An 18,771-nucleotide genomic window follows, 5' to 3' on the forward strand; every position below is an offset into this window, starting at 1 on the left:
GGGTTGTGTTATTGAGTGCATAGCTGGTGACAGGGAGAGATTAGGCTTTTATAAAACATTTAAAACATGAGAAGTTTTAAAGGCTCACCTATGTGTCCAGATGCTTGCTCATGTGAAAGAAGAGGTATGTGTGTAACAAAGGTAAAGTGACCACAGAGAGACTGGCCTAAGCAGGCAGAACAGTGTTGCTTTTCTGCTGTATTTTGGAAGAGCAATACTTGAAATTAATCTAAGGGTACTTTCCTTTATCTATTTGGATTCTAAAAGGTGAAAATAGTTAAAAAATTTGACCCTTGGGCTGGGGAGACGAATGAGCTGGTAAAGGTGCGTGCTGCCTACCCTGATGACCTGAGTGTGATTCCTGGCACTCACATGGAAGAATCATCTCCTGTAAGTTGTCCTTCCTTCCACAGGGCCACGGCAGCTCCCCTGTTCTCTAACAATGTATGTAAAAGAGGGCTTCAAACATTAAGTTCATTGTTGTGGTGGTACTGAGGTAACTACCGGACCTTCTTGCTTTGCCATCTCAGTATGACAAATGCCACCATCTAGTTTCTGAAAACGTTGGCAACTTTTGAGTCATTGACCCACCTGAGAATTAATCATGAAGAAACTGTTCAACTGAGAAAAAGGAACTGTATTACGGGAAGTTAATAATTACACATTAAGCTACAAAAGGTGGGGGGAAAACAGGAAATATTCTCACTATCCAAGAATAGTATACTGAAAATCATGGCGGTGCACCTCCAGCAGGAAGGAGTCCTCCTAAAGTCTGTCAGAAGGCCGACTAGGAACAAATACATGGCTGGGTAAGTAGCCCTTGGAATTGGGGAATATAATGGAATTCAGTGATTGAAATCATTGTGAAATAGGGTTCAGACAGTCATGTTGATGGCGAAATGTAAGATGACGGACCGAACAGAACTGTGTCAGCCAACTGTGACTGGAGCTGTGTAGCCCCTTTGGGTTTTAAAGAAGGGGGAAGGAAGCTGTGAACTTGGGGTACCCTTTTTAGTTTTGAAGCTACTAAGTTGTGGTAAATTTCCATTTCCGTTTTGCTGACACTCTTCTTTAGTAAAGTTGGTCTGGCACTGTGTATACAGTGGATGTATAGATGCCTAAAGCAGCTCTGTGCCACCGCTTGCTTTCAGTTGACCTGCAAAGTGACAGCCATCGCCAGAGACCTTCACTTCAGAATTTCCTCCTGCATGCATGCCTATGGAGGAAGTCCCTCACATGCACAGGGGGAGGATGGAGACTCAGGAGGCATCGCAGTGTGTGTGTGTGTGTGTGTGTGTCGTGAATGCTGGATTTAAACACTGCCTAAACTTGGATTATTTCTACCCTCAGAACAATGTATAAACATTTTTTTTTTGAAAAAGCGAAAATATTTAGACAGCTGCTTCCTTTACTTTTAAAAACATATGCAGATAGTATTTTTTTTTTTTACTGCTGCAGGGATTTGGCCATGCTGTTCCGTCAGCATGCTTCTTGCTGCTCTTGGTAGCACTATTTGGATTTCAAGCCTCCCCGTCTCCCAGTCATTAGTATTTATGGACTTGTTTGAATCTAAAACTTTAGTATACTTGAAAGCAGTGATTTCATTATTTCCCACTCTACCAGTAGTGACAGCTCTGTAACTGGTATTTTGTCTCAGTGAAATGAATGGCTGTCTTGTATAAGGTAAAACTTATAACATGGTGGGTGAATGCCCTTCACTGTACTCTGCAGTGCCTAATTATGGGCTCACTTTGGCTTTTCTGTTCAGCACTGGGTTGTTTTAGGGATTTATCAGTTTTATTTGTCAGAGCATGAGAATGAAGTGGCCCATGTGGTCTCTAGCCTTGCACTTGAGTGATCAGGGCTGAGAGTGGCCTTTACCATGGCTGGACCATGTGCTTGGCCTTAGGCTCCTATTTTTAAAGCAGATTCACTTTGGTTGCTGGCATAATTTTAAGCTGGCAGGAAGAAGGGCTTCCTGAAGGTCCTGAAAGGTCTCCTCCACCTGCCTGCCTTCCGTTCTTGGGGTTAGGGAAGGAAGGACTGTAAGCAGGAGGAAATGGGTCAAGACTTCCTTTGTGTTTGAAGCTTTTGAAATTGCATGGGCATGAAGTTAGCAGCCTTTGACTAGCAGTGAAGCTTTCGTGTTTGCTTTTGGACAGACTTACTGAAGACTCCTTAAGGTATTTTCCCCACATCAATTTAAAAAAGGTTAGCTGGTGGAAAACTGGTTCCTGTTAGGTTTTTTTGTGTGTGTGTGCCACAGGACCCATATATTTTGGAATGTAGAAAAATAATTCTCTACATGTCCTAAATTATAATGGTGAGCAGCTCTCTTGCCCTGGATGTGGGATGATGGCTGGCGTTTAATGCAGAGCTGTTGGTGCACGGGGTACTTCAGAGCCTAGCTCCTTTGGGGCTGAACCTGGCTCAGCAGTTCATAAAGCTGGGTTGTTTTAAAGAAAGGTAAAGGGAAGGCTTTGCCATGGTGCTGAAGATTTTCGCAGTGAGAGCTCTTAAGAACTCAGTATTACTTCCATCTTAAGACCCTTCCTAGCTCTTGGTTACCCTTGTGATACCATGCTACAGGTTTACATTGAAAGGTTATAAGCATCTATGAAAATGATTGTGACTTTTTAGTTGTCTCTAATGTTTTAAAGCATCTGGAAAGTAACCAAAGACTCAAAGCTACTGACTGTTTTAAAGATTTCAAACTTTGCTAAATTGGCTTGTTTGAGAAATGAAATACAGATTTGAGGTGAGCCTTTTGATTGAATATTTGGACATTAAATGTTTTGTAAACATTTTTCCTGAAAATACTGTTGTTTCCTCTTAAGAGAAAAGACAAAGATGGCACACAGAGAGGTATATCCAAACCCTCCGTTCTGCCTGTGTTTTCCACTGAGAGAAGAGTTGTCTTTTGAGAGTCTGATGCTTCCAGTCCCAGCTGTTGAAAGCTGATTCCTCCCTGCTGCTCCGCACTCTCCTGTGAGAGGCTGGCTCCTGTCACAGGTGACAGCTGACCCATTTTCCCAGACCTTCCTACAGGACCTGGCTACTCTCAGTCCCCCACCCCCAGCTGCTGAAGCTCTTAGACCTGGTGCTTTATGGCTTTGGTTTAACTAATCAGTTTTGGTGTAATGATTAAGATAAGCCCTGGCAAAATTTGAACACATACAGTAGCCAGTAGGGGTATTTAAAGTTCCATGCTGAAGTGAAGACGGGGTTATTGAGCACGTCCTCAGAAATTAGATGTCAGAGTCCCTTCAATGACATGACAAGCGTTTGTTTTGTACTCCGTGTTCTACATTTCATGAAAACAGTGTAATCCATAACTTTCATTCATTAGATGGCATGATTTTCCTACCGTCTTGGTAACTTTTCAGTACAGTAAATATATCCAGGTGCAAAATTTTATGACCTAAATAGTTGGTGATTCTGTCCCTGGAGTGTGCAAGTATTTTAAAGGAGTCAGGTGTCTGAGTAAAACCTCTTCCAAGATTGTGGCTGGCATCTGTAGCCATTGGCCTCGAGATGCATTTATTGTTTCGAATGTGTTTCCTCTAAAGAACACATGCTCTCGCAATGCAGTATAGGTATTGGAAAGGATGCTGTTTTTCTTTCTTGATTTTGCTGTAGCCAGAACCCTTGTGGAATGCCTGGAGGTTTTTGGTCTGTGCTCCTTGGGCCTGCCTTGTGATGACTCAGCCCTCACTGATGGCATGAGTCAGACAGAGCTGCAGCCACAAGTGAGTTCAGCAACCCCTCCCCCGTCGCTGAGCCTATGGTCAGGTCTGACCATCTCGGAGAGGTATTTCCCCAAGACAGGTAGGAAAGACTGGCACCTGGTTTCCTTGCTACAGCTCTCTGTGAAACAGTATCCATGCCACTCTGGCTCTTTGAGCGAGAAGGGGAAGGAAGTAGTTTTTGTTAATTCTTGGAAGTGGGTAGCTTTGTTGCTGGTGCTTTGGAAAACTGGTTGGAATGACATGGTAGAATGGGGAAATCTTTGCTTGTGTAGAAGTAAGAAATAATAACGGCACACACAGAGGTAGCATGTGCACTTAGGACTACTGCACTCTGTTCGTCAGCTAGTCGTGTTAGAAGCGAACCTGTAAGGGGTGGGAGCAGTATGAATGATTGACCTTCAATGGAAGCAGCTTTGAGGAGGTCATCAAGTCCTCATTCTTTACACATATGACTCTATGTAAGGCAATAAAATATAAGGCTACCTTCAAAAGACTCTTTTATGTCAAATTAACATTGCCTGGATCTTGAATTCTGTGTTTTACCTGAGAAACACTTGTGGAGCCTGTGCCTGGTGGATGACTACAGACTATGTTGGAGACATGGTATGAGTGTAGGTAGTCTCAGAACCCTATGCTAGTAGTGTTTGAGGTTTGTGTACATGGGTCCTTTTCTTTATTTTCTTTTTGTGGTTAAGAATAACTTGTTGCTTTATGAAGCTGCTGAAATAACATGTTTTAGCAAGTTGGAGTCTATTGATGAAAAGGAATGACATTTTAACCCACTATTTTAAATGATTTTTTTTAAAAAAAAAAAACTATTTGTTTAAAAGTCCCTGGATAAAAACATACCTTCATACCCTACTCACTTTGAAAAACCAAACAACCACCCACCCACCCACCCACCCCAGCTCTTCAGATCCCAATCTCTGGTGATGACTAATTATGTAGAAGGTTTGGACATAAAAGTTCTAGGGGACAGAAATGACAATAAAAATGTATTTGCCAGCTCCCTAATTGAAAAGTGCAGAATGTTTCTGTGCCTTTTAGATATGGGAGCTATGGCATTGGAAACAATGGTCACCACAGCAAATGCACGTTAGAAAGTCAATGGAGAAAGAAAGGTGGGAACGGAGAGGTAGGAGACTGTGTGGTCCCAGCTTTGTTTCTCATTGCAGTTAGTGCGTATATTGCCTTTTTGTTGGTGTCTAATTTATCTTATGTCAACTATTAAAACAAATTTAATTGCTACTGAGCAACAACAGCTGCCTACAAGCTTTCTGGCTCTTGATACATTTATGTTCTCTTTTTACACCATGATTTTGGGACCCAAGAAGAATCCAGAAGTGATGTGAATATATTTTGTAGTTTTAATGTACCAAGCACACAAACTCCTATCTGTGAGCATGCCCAGAAATAGTGTCCAGGATTTCCAGAAAGTTGCCTTCATGCCTCCTGCTTTGTCAGATCGCTTTGCAGAGAGATGCTCTGTCTTTGTCTTTGACCAGTCTACTGTCTCCACTCCACTCCATCACCTCCAGATTGAGTTGCAGTTTCTGTGTACTTATTAGAGGACGTGTGGTGTTTTCCAAGGAACGAGAAAAAACGTGAACCAGCAGTAGTCTCAACTGTTGTCTACCACATTACTTAAAGCAAATGTTTTTCTTTCCCTGAAATCTTTTCCCTGATTTTGCTAGATTTCAAAATCCTATGTCTGTTAATTTCCGCCTATCATGCCCATCTTAACTTTTTTTTTTCCTTTGAAAGTTAAGGTAATTCTGGTTTATGTGGTGTGAACTTACATTACTAAAATCAAAATTTGAAAAACCATCCTTTGGAAATTTGGGCTTTCAAATCTTTTTGTTTTGAATAAATTGATAATGCTACACGTTTGTGATAAATCTGGGTGATATACTTACCTTTGCCCATCTTACCCTCAAGAACATATGCTCTAAGGAGGCAGTGACTTTTGCCCATTCATTTTCTCCTCTAGGTTTCTCTTTCTCTTTGGTGGTGGTGGTGGTGGGGACGACAGTCCTAGCCCTTTAAAGGAAAATTTACACCGGGTGCCTTTTACTTCTTCAGCTGCCGCTGAGTGAATTGCTTATCCCCACTTCTTGGAGTGAGTGAGCTTCTCTCCTCTGAGCTTCTCTTGGCTCTTCCCTCCAGCCTGGCTTCTGTTCACCCAGCTTAGTTCTGTTGCCTGACCTCTCGGAGCTAGCCCTTTTTATAGTAAAGAGCTTGTGGTGACGTCACCGGCTCAGCTGGTTTCAATCAGCCTGCTCAGTGGAAGCTGGTGAATGACTCTGCAAGTTATCTTTTGCCTGGCCAGACGCATTCTGACCCCAAATAATGTGTAATTTACAACATTAACCGTTGAGCAACCATTGCGTTTCTTCACTCCCAGGAATGAAAATTGGAAATGAAGGTGCCCCTAGCTCGCAGCATCAGCAGGTGTCTGTTGCTGGCCTCCTGCCTGTTCCTCCCTGCCCTGCTGCCTCATTTCCACAGCTGCCACGTCTGCTTTCTAAAGCCACATCCCAGATGCCTAGTTAAGCTACCTGCAGCACACTTCCCTCTGGGAACTTCTTCCTTTTTCTCCCCACTCCACATTTATCTGTTTGTAAAATGAAGTTGAATTAGGAATTTTTTCTTTTTAATGCCCGAACATTGTTCTCCTCCTTTTTAACTTTCCCTACTTAACTTGAATTCTGGGTCTCATCTATTAATCTTGGATTCCACAACATTTGTGTTTTGATGTTAAAATTCTAAATTTGTCTCACTGAGAATGTAATTGGTTTATGATTCATTTCCAGGAACGCTCTGCTCTCAAGTCTGTATGTAGATCTGAGACGTGTAAGGAGGAAGATCTGTTGATTACATATTTCATTTCACTCTATATCTTTAGAGCATGTTTTAGATCGGAAAGAAGCTTTATTGGGAAACTTTAGTTTTCATAATTGACTCTGCTATATGTGGAAATATTCCAGTATAGAGTACAGTGCATAAGAAAATTCTGTGCTATGGGAACCATGTAGAAGAGGCTCTGAAAGGTTTGAAAGAGAAGGTTCTTCACAGGTGATGTTTAAGGGATGGTAGGGATGTGTAAACAGCAGGGGATGAGTAGAAGGATAAGGTGCTTATGACCAGGATGACTAATTTATATGCAGATGGAATATGATAGGCCTAATGTAATCCTGCCCATGTACATCCAACCTGGGGTATTGCTAACCCCCATTAGAATTATGGGGTAGGTCCCATTAGTTTCAGGTTTCCCCCCCCCAAGACGGGTTTCTCTGTGTAGTTTTGGTGCCTGTCCTGGATCTCACTCTGTAGACCGGGCTGACCTCGAACTCACAGATATCCCCCTGGCTCTGCCTCCCAAGTACTGGGATTAAAGGTGTGCGCCACCACCGCCTGGCTAGTTTCAGGTTTTTTATTTCTTTATTTTTTGCTTGCTTATTTATACATATATCTCTATTTACTTATTTATTTATGGTTGATGTTGAGAACTCAAGGAAATGCTGTTCCTCTTGGATGGTACTCTTCGTCTACTTGTAGGTTGCCACAATTCCTGTGCGAGGGTCTCGGGAAGCAGAAGGTCTGTTCCTCTGTTTTTTAGTGGGTAATGTGCTAACCCACAGCAGATGGGCAGTGCAGTGTAGGGTGTGCTGTGTAGGGAGTGCCGTGGAGGGTGCTATGTCTCTCTTGGGTAGAGAGACCCACATTCTGAGGGGCAGAGAGAGCACAATGCAGACTAAAGAGGTAATAGTAGTAGACTGACATGGCAGAGACCTGCTGAAAACAATGTTCTTGTTAAATGTAGTTTTCGTAGCTATAATATTTACATGGATCATATGGCAATTTCAGTACATGTATATAATATTAAATGATCAAATTGGGATAATTGCAAAGTAATCTTTAAATAACACAAATTAAAATGTTTTAATTTTAATTTATCACATTAAAAGCTTATGGTTTTGAAAGATTATGTGACATTACATGAATGCATTTAATATATTCCCCAAACGTTGACTTGTTCTTAAGTTTTCAGAAAGGATTTTACTTATTGTATATTTGTTTGTTTATTACTACTGTAATGAAGTGAATATCTCTACTATAAAATAAAGGGACTTCTCTCTGTTTCTGGCTCAACATTGAGACTTGGAGATGAGTACCTGGAGTTACATGGGATTTAAGAAGTCGGCATGACCCTCTGAAGGTTGGGAGGACATCCTGCCAGGTGACAGACAGCACAGTCCCTGTCTCAGGACTATGATTCATTGCTTTGCTTTTCACTGGAATTTCTGTTTAAGGAGAATGTTGTGAGTCACTGATTGACACACACACAGAATTCTGGACACCCTTAAAGCCCTGACAAGTAGAAATGGGAGCTCCTGCTTAGAGTCAGCCTGGTGACTTTTCCATGGCAAGCGTTGGGTGAATCTTGTTAATTTGATTTGGTTGCGAGTTTTCACCAGAACACTATGAGGCCACGAGTGCTCATTTACCAATTCATGTCATTGCAGGTGAGCTGACTTACTTTCCAAGGCTGTTTCCATCTTTCCTATTAAATAATACTTATCTCCCTCATTTCCAACCCCCCATCTTTCTCCTCCTCCTTCTTTGTGTGATGCTTGTGTGGTGTGCGATGTGTGTGTTCAGATGCACACATACCAAGGTGCCCATGCGGCAGTTAGAGGAAAGCCTCAGGTCCTAACCTTGCTGTCCATCTTGTTAGAGCCAGGGTTTCTTTGTTGTTATCTACCACATGGCTTATGCCGGGCGAGTGGGCTTGCCAGCTTCCGAGGATTCTCCTGTTTCAGCCCCCTGTCTCCCCATTGGAACCCTTAGATTACAGATTGATGCTGCTGTGCCAAGTTGTTATGTGGAATTCTGGGGATTTAATTAAGGTTCATATCCCTCGATAGCAGGTGCTTTTACCCCTGGCCCACCTCCCAAACTCTTCTTTGATTGAGCAGGAGTTGAATGCATGTGTGATTTAAATTGTATTCAACTGTATGCAGATAATAGAAGGCCCTGAGGAGAAAGGAATCACTAGAAACTCTTACATCCCGAGTTACTTAAATATCCATATTGCATAAGTAACTAAATGCAAGTGAAAGAGAAAGCCCTTTCAAATGAGAACATCTTTAACAAACGAAGCTAGCTTTGTCCCTGGAAAAAAAAGAAACAAAAGCAAAACCAACCAACCAGCCAACCAACAAACAAACAAAAAAACCACCCTTTGCTTAAAATTTGCCAAAATAAGTTAAAAAGTTAGATCTGTGGGGGAAAAAAAAACCCACACAGGAATTTCACAACAGTTTCATTTGTAATTGCCTGTATGTGGAAGTCGCCAAGGCAGTGCATTTATACAATCACATATTATTCAGAGGGAAAAAATAATGAGTGCTTAAGCTTTATAAAGAGTTTTAAACGTCTGAGATGCCTGATACATGATGAGAGAAACCAGTCTGCAGAGGCTGGCCACCTGTGATGCTAGCTAGGTGGAGTTCTGCAGAAGGGAAACAGAGAGAGCTTAAGAGGTTAGCGGCTCCCAGGAGATGGGAACAGATCCCTCTGCTTCTAGTCTGTGGGACCCTAAGACAAGTCGTGACTCTCCTTATTGCTCACTTTGATTTGCCTGTGCTCTGGACATTTCAGGTTATATAGGTCAGAGGGGACCTTTCCTGAAGACAGTCTTCTCTCTTAAGATAAAAAGCTTCATTACCTTTATGCAGAAGCTGAGAAAAATAGAACTGTAAGCTTTGAAGGAGAAATTTTAAGATTTCAGCAAAGAAAGTTGACAGGAAATTTAAGGCCACAGAGAAAGGAGGGCGCTGTCCCTTACCTATTATTTCACAATATGGCGTCTTTGTCTACAGTTACTTGCTTCGTAGGACTGCATAGATTTGGAATGAAGGTGGGTTTTAGTTGTACCTTCATTAACGTTAGATGAAAATAGGTTGAGATAAGTGACTGCTTTTCTCACACGAGCCTCTTGTACAGAAGATAACTGTGGATGTAGTATTCTGACGATTTGTCTTTGGTAGAAGTATATCCCCCATTTCCCTCATATGTCTGGTCTGTCTTTTTTGTAGTGCTCTACAGGAACGTGGGTGAGAGAATGTTGCTGTGAGCTTTGTTTCCAGCTGGCATTCCAGAAAAGGCCCGTGTGTGGGTCCAGCCTGGCACTATTGGGGAACAGTGGGATATTTAAGAGATGGAATTGGTGGCAGGTTTTTAGGTCATTGGAGCATTTCCTTGAAAGAGGTAGAGTCTAGTTACATCTTTTCTCTTCTGTTTCCTGTTTTCCTTTTTTTTTTTTTTTGTTTCCTTTTTTCTCTTGTTTGTCATAGATGTTTGTTTTTACTCAATCATCATGTGGTATTTAGTGGTAAGTTCCAGTGATGGGGTTAATTCTGCATGGGCTGAAGCCTCGGAAGCTGCAAGCCAACAGAAACCTCTTGTCTTTGTAAGCTGATTTGTCTCAACTATTAGAGTAGCGGAATACCAGCTAACACGCCAAACATAATTCTTTAGTAATAGATGTGGTAGAAGATATGATGCTCCTTAGCTTATCGAAAACAAAAAGCGGGAACTGTGAGAGCAGTTTGGGAAGAGCGCTACAGTCGGGGTCTCCACAGGGGCATCATAGGAGAAGTGATAACTGTAAAAGCTGTGGTGTTAGTAACAGCAGAACGAGGAGGTGGGAAGTCAGGATGCATTCAGGAAAGTAAAGGAAACTGGGAGAAAAAACAACAACAACAACAACAACAACAAAAAAACCAGCCAGGAGCCTTTGGTCAACAGAAAGGCATTCTTTGCAGCTGGCGTATATGCCAATAAGTGGGAGAGTTCTGAGAAGTAATGAAGCTGATGAGAAGATAGCTTCAGAAAGAAGGCATTCATATCATGCTAAATCATTAAACTTTACTGCCCAGTCACCAAAAATGATGTTAATTTTTAACTGTTGAACAGCTTGTGCTCAGGAAATAAGAATTAGATTTTTGAGCTTGGTGGGGGGGTGGGGCCAGTGGCGGCAGCGGCGGCGGCGGCGGCGGCGGCGGCGGCGGCGGCGTTGGCAGTTAATCCCAGCCCTCTGGAGGCAGAGGCAGATGGGTTTCTGTGAGTTCAAGGCCAACCTTGTCTACATAGCTCTTTCCAGGACAGCCAGGGATACACCAAGAACCCTGTCTTGGATCCCCTTATCCCCTCCCTCTCCCCCCAAAAAAGAAAGAAAAAGAGAAAAATATAATTAGATTTTCTTTTTTTTTTAGACAGGAAATGAAAACCAGGCACTTACTTACACATGCCAGGTGAGCACAGGACCAGTGAATAATACGTCCTTTCCTACTTAAAAGAAAGAAAGACTTGCCAATATTTTAGTAAAATGGACAAAATTTATTTTATCATGTATTGAATCCATGACTTGCACATGTTAGTGGAAGAAGACAAGATTACATGAAAATTAAATGTTTGTGACCCCTAGAAACATCTCCTTTATAAAGAGAACACTGGGAAGTCAGATTGCAAAGTAAGTTAACAGTCTTCATGTAGAATATTATTTTCTAAATTAATAAACAAGTGAATCTTGACAGTGTTAATTGAAATAAAAAAAGATTTGCTAATTTAAAATAAATGTAATAAACACGCAGAGGTGTCTTCAATACCCTTCAGTTTATTTACCTAAGATGTAGCTGGAGTTTTCTCCAGTCCTGCCTGGCCCACGGTCAGGACAAATCTCTCTCACCCACCAGTCCGCATCTGCTCAGATCCAACCAAGTAAACACACAGAGACTTATATTGCTTACAAACTGTATGGCCATGGCAGGCTTTTTGCTAACTGTTCTTATATCTTAAATCAACCCATTTCTATTAATCTATAAGTTGTCACATGGCTCGTGACTTACCAGTATCTTAACATCTGCTTCTCATCATGACTGCTGGCAGCGTGTCTCTGACTCAGCCTTCCACTTCCCAGAATTCTCCTCTCTCCTTGTCCCACCTATACTTCCTGCCTGGCTACTGGCCAATCAATGTTTTATTGATTAACCAATCAGAGCAATACATTTAACATACAGAACATCCCACAGCACTAAGAAGTAGCTTTTGTACTCAATTACTATTGATTCTTGGGCCAGCATGTTTTCTTATTTAATTTTTTTTATTTTAGCCTGAAGTGTTGCTAGATTTTATTATGACAATGTGTCATTTGCTTTCACGTGTCCATATACTCCACAGTACAACTCAAGGGAGGAATGATTTATTTTAGCTCATGATTTTGGAAGTTTTCAGTCTACCATAGCAGGGAAGCCATGGGAATTCTCTTGGTAGTGTGGACATGGGAAAAAAGCTGTTGGCATCGCAACTGAGAAGCTAGCAGATATCCTGATGAGAACTGGAGTTAGGTACCACCTTCAAAATCCTGCCTCTACTGAACTATTTCTTCCAGCCAGGAGCTAGCAAGAAAGGTTCCATGGCCTTCTAAATGGTGCAACCCTCTTGGGAATTTGTGGTGTCAAAGTCAAGAGCCAGTAGCGGAAAGATCAGATTCAAACCAAGACAGATGTATCACCTTCAGACAATTTTTCTGAAATACTTTTTCAGTTCACTCCTTCATTCAGAGATAGAGATAGGTAGGTAGGTAGGTAGGTAGGTAGATAGATAGATAGATAGATAGATAGATAGATAGATAGATAGATAATCTTAGTTTTGAAGAGGTAGACTAAAACTCCTTGCTTTTGAAGTTCTTTTGTGAGCTGTCTTACAAAATAAAGTCTTATAAAATAAGCTGTTTTATTTTTCCCTTATTAGAATCTGAATGTGAAAAATATACCAATTTTTTTTTTTTTAAATAAGAGTAATGCAAATCTTTAGTAGCAGGGAAGTTACAAAATAATTCTTGACTTAGTAACAGAAAACATTTATTTTTAAAATATCAATATATAGCACACTTTGTGAAATAAGACATAAACTGGAGAGTCCCAATAAAGATTTGCGGCGATCTGAAGTTCTGATACTGCCTTAATTCTTGCAAATGTTATTTTGGAGTTCTCTCCGTTTCCTTCCTATTCAGCTGTTCATTCCTACCTGAGAACAGTTTGCTGTTCGTTGTCTGCCTCTTTCAAACAACTCACTTGCCCTGAGGAAATGTTTAAGAACCATTTGGGTTACAGGGTGTTTTTCTATAAATAAGCAGATGTGCAGTGAGCAGGCTGTAGTCCAGCAGCTCTGATGCCGTCTACCCAGGAAAAGTACTTTTGTTTAGGAAACATTTACACAGCCCTTGCTCAGTGTCTGGCACAGTTTTTAGTTTCTTACAAACATTAACTCGTGTAGTCTTATTAGATAATGTTACTATCCACTCCACGTTATGCAAATGAAAAAAACCTGAGGCCCAAAGAAGAGGTGGGAGTGGGGGTGGAGCCCAGCTTGCCTGCCTTCTCCCTGGTCAGTGCCGCTTCTGACCACAGTGAAGCATTGGTACTGAAGAGAAACACAGCAGTGGCCAGTGATGCTCTTTGGGGTTGGCACCGAATAGACAGATGAACTTGGACTACTCACCTGTTACTCTGTACATTGTCTCTACACCTTGTGTATCATAAAATGGCGCTTTACATCTCTGAGAGTCACTTAGATGTTAATGCTTAGGAGATCTGGTTTTAATATCCATTTAGTTGTATTACTTGTAATTTTGGGGCAGTGGAACCAATAGTGAGTAATTATGGAAAAAGGAAGATGCATATAGCAGGCCAAGCCAAAGAGAAGGCTTTCCGTGGATAGGGTGATGCATCAATCACTGTGATTAGAGTGGCCAAACTGGAAGTCTCCCAGCAGAGGAGAAAAACCTGAATATCTGATTTTCAGTATCATTTTATCAAGGAGAGTGATTCCTGTGTTCACAGGGAGGTGGTGAAATCAAAGTCGTTGCCTAACTTGCAGCTGGGCACAGTGTGTCAAGGTAGACATGAATAAATTAGGTCTTATAAATAATAACAAAAAATTACATATTACCAGTTATTAGTTGTGTTGGCAATCATGTTCTTATTATGCTCCAATGATTAAGATAATAGAAATGTCTTCAAACTTAAGAGGTGATTTATGTCAGGGGGCAGCCCAGATGTGTGCTGTTTGTGTGTGCAATTTTTTCACCTCCTTTGTCTGCCTTTGCCCACATTCCTGGTTGAGCTGGGCTGGGCCAATCCTCTGAGAGAAGGCTTTTCCTCTTAAAGAGTGTCCATGGTGGTTTGATCAACAAGAAATGTTATGAAATGGCCTCCGACCTGCAGCGTTCCCAGTATTGATCTCCTCTGTCCCCTCCCCCACTGCTCCCTTCAGCTTTTTCACTCTTCTTTACACACACACACACACACACACACACACACACACACACACACACACACACTATTACTTTTTGGGCCATTACCCTGTTTCCCTTATTGCTGCCAAAACCACATGGGCCAGGGGCTGGGGCTGGACAGACAGATGCCTTCCCTACCCATACCTCCTTCTAGGTGTTTTTGAAAAAAAATTTTTTTTCCCTCCTGAATAAGAAAGATTCTTAAAGGAAAAAAAAAAAAAAAAAAAAAAAAAAAAAGAAGGCAGTAGGAAGCTTCTGAAGTGCTGATTCCTGTCAGGGTGGGGTAGGGGGTTGGGATGGGGTGGTGGCCCTCTTCCAATCAGAAACAAAGCCAAGACAAAATCACCAAGAGGCTGTGGGATGGGAAGCCCTGGGTTAGAAGTATTTGTCTTTGTTTAAAGCAGCTTTGTTGATATTCTTCACCAGGCTTATCAATGAGAATGCAAATTGTAAGGCTTCCTTTTTACTTTACACTTGCTTTCTTTAACTAGGAGGTAAAGGAGGTGGTATGCCTTATTTATGCTGCAAGCCTTGAATTCCACAACTGATTTGTGATGTGTGTGTGTGTGTGTGTGGGGGGGTGTGTGTGGGGGGGGATGGAGAGTTGGCACTTGCCACCGATCACGGCCACCACTAAGAAGTTTCTACAGGTTGAATGAAAAGAGTCTTTGAAAGAATGTTAATTGTGTTAGAGGCAACTTTCTAGCAAAGTGTGTGAATTGCTGGTATTCCATCATGAGCTTATGAGTGATTGCGTGCTAGCTTTTCATGACTGATGGCCAGAACACACAGAGTCCTATAATGGGAAGGCAAGATTGGAGGAGAAGGTGGCTGGGATTGTTGATATTTGGAGGGTAGAGTCTGTGTGTGTGTGTGTGTGTGTTGTGTGTGTGTGTGTGTGTGTGTGAGAGAGAGAGAGAGAGAGAGAGAGAGAGAGAGAGAGAGAGAGAGAGATTAAACTTGCTGTGGGACCTGCAACACATTTGTGACCTGACGACCGCTGTCCCTGATTCTGACAGTCACTCCAGGATCTGATGTTTATTATATAATATGTAACACATTATAACATGATATTAATTTACCTACAGTATAATTTTTTAAAGGAAGAAAATGGGTTGAGGCATGTCAGAGAAGTAGGGTCTCTGGTAAGCTCAACAGAACTATAAATCCTTCCTGTTTTGGAGGGAGTCAGGACTTGGCAGCTCATATGATGCAGAAATCCAGCTAAAAATTATTAGAAGAGATTTTTACATGTAGTCTGTAGAACTGTTTTTACAGTTTCTTGTAGTTATAATTTATCTCAAGTACTTTGGGATAAAAACCCCAAAAGAGACCTTTGTACTATGCTTTTTTGAAATATCAACAGTAGTGGTACAGTAATTAAAAAATGGATCCTTCTAATTATAAAGATACACAAAGGGAATTGGGGACTGGGCCGGTCAACCTGTAACTGAAGACATAAAAGCTCAAGTTAAAGTAAGTGTAAGCTAGACGGGTTCTTGTTTCTGTTGCTAGCTCATGTGCCATGAAGTTCTAGTTGAAAAGAACTTTTCATATCTTTTTTTTGTTGATAGCACAATGTACCTCAAATAGTTGATAGACACTTGTTTGTTGATCCTAGCCATATGGTTTTGGGACTTGGGCCTTCTGCAATGATAGCCCTCATAGCTGGGAGGAAGCTAAGTCTTGTGCATGTGCTTCTCTGTGTCATGTGGTAGATTGAGATGCAACTGTATGGTATTTGATGGAGGTTTTCCTTTCCCGGGGTGCTTTGGGAATGTGTGTCAGTGCTGTGGGTCATGTATGCGCCATCATTGGATCCCATGGTTGCTTTGGGTAGTGAGGGTCTAGTTACTTTGAATGGTGCGTATGTGAGATCGTAGTCTGAGCGGCCTTGTTCTCACTGTAGCCTTATGTAAACTGCTGCCTATACATAGTGTTTCTCAGGACTTGTGACTGCAGAGCTGTGGAGTGGACTGGCAGTGCCAGCTGGCATGTTATGTGCATTTACCTCCATTGTGGGCACTCCTCCTAAGAATGACTCTTTCATAGTCAACTCCATACATGGACCTTGCCATGGGAAAAATGAATTATTCATGTGTTCTAGACAAAACTATAGAGTCTGACTTGAGACTCAGCCTGTTACCTGTTTGTTAGGAAGGCTGAGACAGAAGGAAAAAGTTCAAGGCCTGCCTGTGTCTTTGTCTCCAACAGTCGAAGAAATAGTGATTACCTTTAAAACTGAGTTTTCTTAGGTTTTTAGCCTGTGACATACATAGGCATACAGACACACACAGACACACATACACGCATACACACACACAGGCACGTGCATTCCAGTTGCTATGCACTTAGATTCTTTTCTTTTCTTTGGACTCACACATTATTTCTTTAGGAAGGCCATTGGATGGCTCCTGTTGGATAATTCTTTTGTGTCATTGCATTTGTGTGTATGGCAGAAAGCAAATGGGGGTGGGAAATATCAAAGAATAGCTGAATGCTTGAATTCTAGAATGAAGTCCGAGCCGGATTGATTTTTAAAAGGCACTTGGGGCTCCTATTCTGGAAAGCCTTGTGTAACAAACGAAGCCGTTCAGGTGACTTGTAAATGTGGAGTTAGAGAGGATAGAGGCACGATTGCTGCTAAAGTAGAAGATCATTCTCTTCTCCAGGGTACAGGTTGATTATCGATCAACTGGCAAGTAGACAATTGTCAGAATTCCGTCCACTGGCACCAAGAGATAGCAAGGTAAAAGGTGGAAATACCTTCTGTTTAGTAGCCATAGAAACTGCATTCATGAGGTGACAGAACAGGGTGGATCTTGAATGACTCAGATTATCGTGCAGTAGAAGGAGTCATGGTCTAGGGATGTTGGGACCTGGGACACACATCTCTACACAGCAGAGATGGCTCAACAAGAAAACTAGGAGGCAAGGCATTGGGTGGGAGCTGAGGAATAGACAGTCTTCAGGTTAGGGAGAGGAGAACTAACCGTATTGATTGCCGTGCCATGGAGGAATTGGAGTGAGAGCAGATTCTTCTTTTTCTCTTCTTTTTTCTGGGCAGTGGGTGCCAGGGGGAAGTTGAGTGTTTGAGGAAGGAACTCAGGAACTTTACAGCAGAAGGCTTCCTTCCAGTTCCCTGACAGAATTTAAAGGCAGGCACACAGGGGCTGTACTGAAAGGTCACTCTGACATGAAAGACTACCTTTTTGGTGATTGCTCTTCTATAATGTTCATAGCAGTTTTCTTCTGAGCTGAACAAATAGTTATGCATTTCGGCAGCTGGTATGTAGCAAGAAATCACGAGAACCCAACTCAGTTAAAAGCACCAAATGCCAAGATCAGGTTCATAAACAGTACATAGAAATTGAATCATGCTACTACCATTGGCTTTTCTCAAGGTAGACAATCTTGAGTGCACAAAAGCCCTCTGCTTTTGCTTTATAAACAGTACACTATGCATGGCTAATACGTGAATGACTGTGCTTCAACAAGTCCAACAATGTGCCGTTAGGATTATTGTGGGACTCAAAAAGTTGAGATTTTATTACCTTTACTGATGACTTTCAGGGTAGCCTAACGGTTTTATGTCTCACTTCCAGCTCTTTGTAGTGGGATTCAGAGCTACAGTGCTATCTTAGCAAGGAATGGTTTTGCATTCATTAGTTTGTGACAGTCTGTGGTCCCCTAGCACGAGGTCAGAATTCTCCCTTAGTTGCAGAAGACCAGTGGATCACTCACTGTCCACCACCTTGGTGATGTCACCATGGAGGTGTGAGAGTTTGCACAGATGGTACACTGGGCAGGTATTTATGTGGAAAAGGGAAGTGATGTCTCAGTTCCTTTGCCTAAATTGAAAAGAGGCTAATTTTTGTTTTCTTCCATATTGGCTTTAATTCAGGACAGCGAATGTATTCTTGAAAAAGAACAAATTATTTATTTCATCTAAAAAGTAAAAAAAAAAAAAAATTACCTCATACAAGTTAATAGTAATACAAATTATATGGATATTAACACTGGAAAATCATAGTCAGTGACCTATGGTTATATTATTTCTGTACAGTTGATAACTCATCTTGAATTTAACTTTTATAAATGATTTACTTCATTTTTAATTGTGTGTATTTGGTATGTGTCTCTGTGTGAGTATTTACAAGTGAACTCAGGTGCCCCTGGGAACTGAAGGTGCTGAGTCCCAGGAGCTGGATTAAGGCCACTGTGAGCTGTCTGATGTGGTTGTTATGAACCACACATGGGTCTCTGCAAGAACAGCGAGTGCTCTTAATTGCTGAGCTGTCCCTCTAGTTGCCTTAGATTCAATTTTGAATATTTTAAATAATTTTGTTAGACTGAAATTCACCTTTGCTAATATTATAAACAAGCACCAGTTTTCAGAGGAAGTGCATATTAATATTAAAATAAAAATCCAGACATAATTTAAAAAGCCAAGAAGACTAATATTTTATAGACATTGTTTTCATTTACAATAATATATTGGCCATATAAGCAATTATATTCTGGTAAATTATTATTATAACTTTAAATTATATCCAATTTTTTTTAGTAAATATTTATTTCTACAAAAAATATTTACAAAGCCCTTACTTTTTAGCTGAGATTCTAATTAGATAAAGTTAATAGAGTTTCTTGTTTTTA

At 41.3% G+C, this 18,771-nt stretch overlaps 1 protein-coding gene across 2 annotated transcripts in view; it reads left to right on the forward strand.

The window, feature by feature from the left end:
* Positions 1–18,771, forward strand: part of Ppp3ca (protein phosphatase 3 catalytic subunit alpha) — a 290,863-nt gene that overhangs the window by 50,463 nt on the left and 221,629 nt on the right. The window lies entirely within an intron of this gene.

Source organism: Peromyscus leucopus, chromosome 6, assembly GCF_004664715.2.
Source record: "Peromyscus leucopus breed LL Stock chromosome 6, UCI_PerLeu_2.1, whole genome shotgun sequence".
Lineage (NCBI taxonomy): Eukaryota > Metazoa > Chordata > Mammalia > Rodentia > Cricetidae > Peromyscus > Peromyscus leucopus.